We start from the raw sequence: 5,788 nt of genomic DNA, 5'->3' as shown, positions 1-5,788 counted from the left end.
CAAGTGTGGCAGCGGTAGTGAGGTTGGCCCAGGATCGGACATTGTTTTGTTCTGCTGTGCATGGGGTCGCTATGAGTCAGTTCCAACTCAATGGCACCTGACAACAACACAACAATGGCAAGTGGAAGCTCACAGAACTATATCTAGGATCCGTACTGGACTGCGAATCACAGAGTTGCTCCTTGGAAACCCTATTCAGGGTTAATATGAGTTAGAACCAACTTGATGGCACTTGACAACAACAACAGCTACCTAGGAAAATAGTAAAGCCAAGCAAGCCCACATTCCTAGAGGGACTGTTGAGATGAGTGCCACCAACAAAGACTTTAGGATACAGGGGGAGTGATTCCCACCACATCACCATTTGTATCTCCTATCTGGCCTGCCCAAAGAACAGATAGATTTTGGGGAAGGACAGTGGACTTAACCAGGTGCTCACCCTAATTGCAGTTGCTGTTCAAGAAGTGATTTCATTGCTTTATCTGATTAATAGATCTTGTCTTACCTGATATGCAGCTATCGGCCTGGCCAATGCCTTTTTACCAATTCCAGCTTCAAAGAATCACCAAAAGCAGTTTGTCTTCAAATGGCAAGGCCAACTATCCACCTCCACTGGTACAGCTCAACTGTCCTGTCTCAGGGGACCCTCCAGCACTATGTCATAATTGATTCCACAGGGACCTTATCGCTTTTCCCTAACACAAGACACCACACTGGTCCAGTGCATTGATGACATAGTGGCAATTGGACCTAAAAAGGCGGAAATATTAATAACTTTAGACATATTGGTAAGATAACCGCATGCTCCTGTTGCTTCTGTGTGTCATTGAGTCGGTTCCTACTTCCAGTGACCCCGTAGAGGTTCCAAAGCTGGAAATCTTTATGAGAGCTGGAAGTTTCTTCTTTCTCCAAAGGAACAGTTGATGGATTTGAACTAATGACTTTGTAGTTAAGCAGCCCAACACAAAACCTGTGCTGCCTGGACTCCTATCTGTGTGCTAGAGGGTGAGAAATTAACCGGACAAGAATTCCGATGCTCTCCACCTCAGTGAAATTTCTAATGGTTCAGTAGTGTGGGAAATGTCGAGATACTCTTACCAAAATGAAGGACAAGTTATTGCATCTGGCCCCTCCCATAACTAAAAAAGAAGTGCAATGCCTTGTGGGCCTCTTTGGATTTTGAAGGAAACACAGCCCTCATTTGTGTGTGTTACTACAGCCTATTTATCAAGTCACTGGGAAACTGCTAGCTTTGAGTAGGACCCAGAACAACAGGTTCACACTGCCATGAAAGTCACTCTGCCTATTGGGACGTGTGATCCAGCTGATCCAATGGTGCTGGCAGTGCCAGGGGCAGACAGAGATGCCGGTGGGAGGGTTTGGACTCTAGCCTGTAGTCTGCTCTATTAGCTGCGGATCCCAGGAATCGACAGCACCTGCCTTCTAACCTACCAGACCGGCCTTCCTGGCTGCTGCCTGACCTGCTGATTTTGGTTTGCCAGCTGTGAATCATTTTACCTTACTGTAAGATCGGTTTGAGCCACAAGGTCAGTGGTTCAAGCTCACCAGCTGCTCCTTGGAAACCCTGTACAGGGTCAGTATGGGTCAGGACCGACTCAATGGCACTTAACAACAACAACTTGATCTAAGATGCCTAACATTTTGGAATTTTATGAATTAATCCTTGGCTCATTTTTCCACCGTATGTTTTATAAAATCATCATTCTAGTGACATAAGGTGCATGTCACCATTTTATTTTAATTTGTCCAACCTCACTATTGGACAAGTGACTGCATCTCAAAGTAATTGAGTGTACGCAGCTAGATTGGTACCCTATGTTATCTTCTTAACAATTCATGATCTATCTACTTGAAGTGGTCCGTATTTCATCTAACTTTTAACCAATTTAAAATTCTGAAATTGTGGACACTGGCATCCAGTTCAATATGTCATATTTTGGGGAGAAATACACAACTGTACAGATGTGATGTTATTGGCACAGAGCTCTAGTACCTCATTTTAAAAATATTTTCATAATGGCTGTTTTGAAGTTCTGTTAAATCAGTCACCTCTGATCACTCAAATTGGCTATTTCTGTTGCCTGTTTTATCCCCCTGTTTCAATTCTGTTTTCTTCTGGGGTTTTTGCTTTGTTGTTTATTTATTTATTTTATTGTGAATTATGTGATAGTTTACATGGGAGAACACCAGCTTTACATTCATCCTGTATTTATTTATATACATTCTATATATAAATATAAATACATCCTGTATTTATTTAAACACATTCAAATGTATTTCATATCATTGCAATGATTACAATTCCCTCCATGCATCATCGAACAACCAAAGAGTACACCCCACAAACCTGCCCCTGCTGTCAGCACACAGCCCCTCTTCCTCTCTGGGTCCAGAGTCCCCAGCCACTCCACCTCTCCACATCATTGTCTCTGCCTCCATCTCTGGCATCACTGCTTCTCTGGATAGGGGCCCGCACTCTGCTCTTCTCCCTTGATGGTCCCAGGAACCTCCGTTCTGGGACTGCAAAATCAACTACTCCCTACTTTTGTTAGAAAACATCTACCTTTACGTTTCCAACCCTCACAGTCAGTCCTGATTGCAATTATTCACTATTGAACTACAATAGTCTTATCCCCATCTCCTTTCATTAGCCCCATCCCAACGGATTGGAAACCATTCAGTGGAGATTCTACCTTGCCCCATTCCCTCTGGATCTAGACTCCCTCTTGAAAGCTTGTAAGTCACTTACTTCTTGCCTTTGTAGCCCTCCCCCCCCCCCACTTTGGGTAGCAAATGTCTAAGTTGCCCATCCCTGTCAACCTTGTGTACTGGGGGGGGGGGGGGGGGATGTGGGAATGATCCTTGCTGTAGAGGTTTGTTCCTTCTTTTGAGCTACTATATCCATAAATATAGATAAACTTTTCCCTCTTCTTTCTTCTTCTTGTTGCGTTCTGATCATCTAGCCATTGAAGCCAGGTCAAGTATGGGTGTTCTTGTGCATCTCCCTTCACTTCATATCATCTGGATGCTCCACTCTCCATTCTATTCCTCTGTGGCCATGTCCCTGTCTCTGGGCCCAGGAGTCCTAGGTCTTGCCATACTGGTGGCCAACCAGGTCTCAACCTGGGTTCACAGGAGTCTTTTGAACGTGGTTGGACTTAGCTCACAACTTCATTGCTGTTTTTCCCCCGCGTCCCCTTATCAGTGACCAATGTGGTCACCAGCCAGACCACATGCCCCACTCGTGTATTCCCCTTGAGTCTTAGTCTTGGAAGGGGGTTTGCTCTGAGGGGTTCTGACCACTTGCCTTGATGGCTCCTAGGCAAATAGCTTGCTTGTCAGTCAGTCAGACTGCCATTATTGTTTTTGATTTTTCCTGCTGGTCTTTCTTTCAAGAAGTATCTTCTATTCTTTTAGCCACTCCAGGCTGGTCTGCTTGTCCTTTCAAGCGGAAATTTCCCACCTCAGAAGATCTGGATGGGGTTCAGGATTCCACCTATGGTCTTATGCAATGCAAAGGCTCCATAGAAAGCCTCCTTCATGAGGCAAGTTCTAGTCCCCTTTTAGGTATTCCAAACAGTTATAGGCTGAAGATGAACTTACAAGATTTCTATGGTGATGTTTCTGGCTATTCCTTTCTCTCCTTCTCAAGTGTCTTTTTTACAATGGTAGGCAATGTTGTTGTTTATTTTGCAAGTCTAATTCTTAAGTACACAGTGCTGCTATAATAGACATACCACAAGTGGATGGCTCTAACATACAGAAATTTATTCTCTCATAGTTAAAGAGGCTAGAAGTTCAGATTCAGGGCACCATCTCAGGGAAGGCCTTTCTCTCTCTGTAGGTTCTGAAGGAGGAAGGTCTTCATCTCCTTTCAACATCTGTGGGTCCCGCAGCCCTTGGAGATATCCAGGTGACTTGACTTTGGTCTTTCTCTGGGTCTAAGAGGTTCTCATTGCAGACACATTCTGCTCCCAGCTCATCTTTCTTGGTTGTAGTCAGGTTTTTCCTTCCTTGCTTTCTTCCTTTTAAAAAAATCTTTTATAAGATAAAAGGTAATGAAGGCCACACCCCTCAGAAACTCCCCTTACATCTGATCAGGGCTTTGGCCTGAATAAGGATGTTACATCCCATCCTTATCCCCTTACTGGATGCCTTTATAATAAATTATTACAAGAAAGCCATTTGTTTGATATTTTTTAATGATTTCATGCATTTCATTAATCCAATTTATTTATGTTGTGATATTTTTCTGTGGTCAAGGCCATAACAAGTTTTAATACTTCAGTTAAGCCAGATGAACAGCTATACTGGTACTTTAAAAATTTCTTATGTGTATGGCAGCCAGTGATATAAGAACTTCAGAGTCAGTGAATTCATCTTTTCAAATGCCAAAGGAGGATATTGTTTATAGTCATAATCTTCCCTGTGGGTCTCTGCAACAAGAATTTCTTTTAGAAAAATCAGCATGAGGCTGGTCCCTGTGAGGTAGAGGTTGAAAACATCCCCAGTGTCTGACTTTTGGAGACAGGAAAAAAGATGAGTAGGCAGAAAGGCTATGGTGGCTTTCTGCTGCAAAGACCCAGAAAAACCAAACAAGAGAGACACAGAGGACAGTCCTGGAACTCTGTGCTCCAGAGAAAATGATAGAAAAGTGGGTCAAGTGGTTTCTGCGAGACAGAGTTGAATAGACATGCTGAGAGATGAGAGATGAGCAGCATCAGCCAATGGAACCTGCATAGCCACCTCGAAAGTTTGTGCACGGCGTTAGAGAAGAAAAATCATATTCACATTGCAGAAAACTATCTGAGGCTCAGGGAGACAAAGGGGCAATTCATTTTATCTTATTCTTCTTTTTCAAACAGAATGAAACTCCAGGGAATCTCTCACTTTCCAGGTGGTCAAAGCCACTTAGAGGTTGTAACCCCCAGGATGGAGCTATATACAATAACCCCATTAGGGCAGCCTCTGCTCCAAATCTGCAACATCGACCCTGGCCATCCCCAGACTGACTCTCACTAGGATAGGGGGCTGAGTGGACACATGAGATTGAGGGGAAAAGAAAAAAATAGGAGGAAAGGAGACAGGCGATCTGTCTGGGCCCTCTGGACACCAAATGGCCAATTTCAACTTGCCCAGGTGGTTGTGAAGACAAGAGGCCAGTAGGTGGCAGAGCACATCCACCACCTGTTGGCTGAGAGAAAGCCACTGATTTTCAGGGTTTTTTTTTTTTCTTCTTTGCTTTGTTGTTGTTTCCTTATTCTTGCATCACACGACAGATGATAGCAACTTAGACTGTTCAGTCAAGCCACAGCTACCCTCTACAACCTCACAAATTGGGCAAAAGTCAATATTAGCTGCTATATACTAGAGCAATGACAACAACCAATGTCTGCTAAAACCACTGTGAATTGGACTGTATGAACAGTAAACAGAGAAGCTCATTTCCTCATCATACCTACCAGGAGGCAATTGGTAAATGCCTAAGAATACACCAGCATGCATTAATCAACTTAATATAAATATAACAACACCACAATACCTAAGAAGCAGCAGAAAATTTGTGTTCACATGCAGAAACAAGATGGAGTAATACAAACAACCAACCAAGAGGCAGAGCTAGAAAATGCTTTTGAGGAAGAAGAGGTACTGGAACTACTTGAAAAATAATTCAGGAGAATTATATTGAGATACATCCAGATATTTCACAGAAAGGCCAAGGAAACAAAGAAGAATTCAGAGAAGTGCTATAGAAACAGTCAAACAA

Source organism: Chrysochloris asiatica, unplaced genomic scaffold (assembly GCF_000296735.1).
Source record: "Chrysochloris asiatica unplaced genomic scaffold, ChrAsi1.0 scaffold00006, whole genome shotgun sequence".
Classification (NCBI taxonomy): domain Eukaryota; kingdom Metazoa; phylum Chordata; class Mammalia; order Afrosoricida; family Chrysochloridae; genus Chrysochloris; species Chrysochloris asiatica.
Note: the sequence above shows the minus strand (reverse complement) of the source record.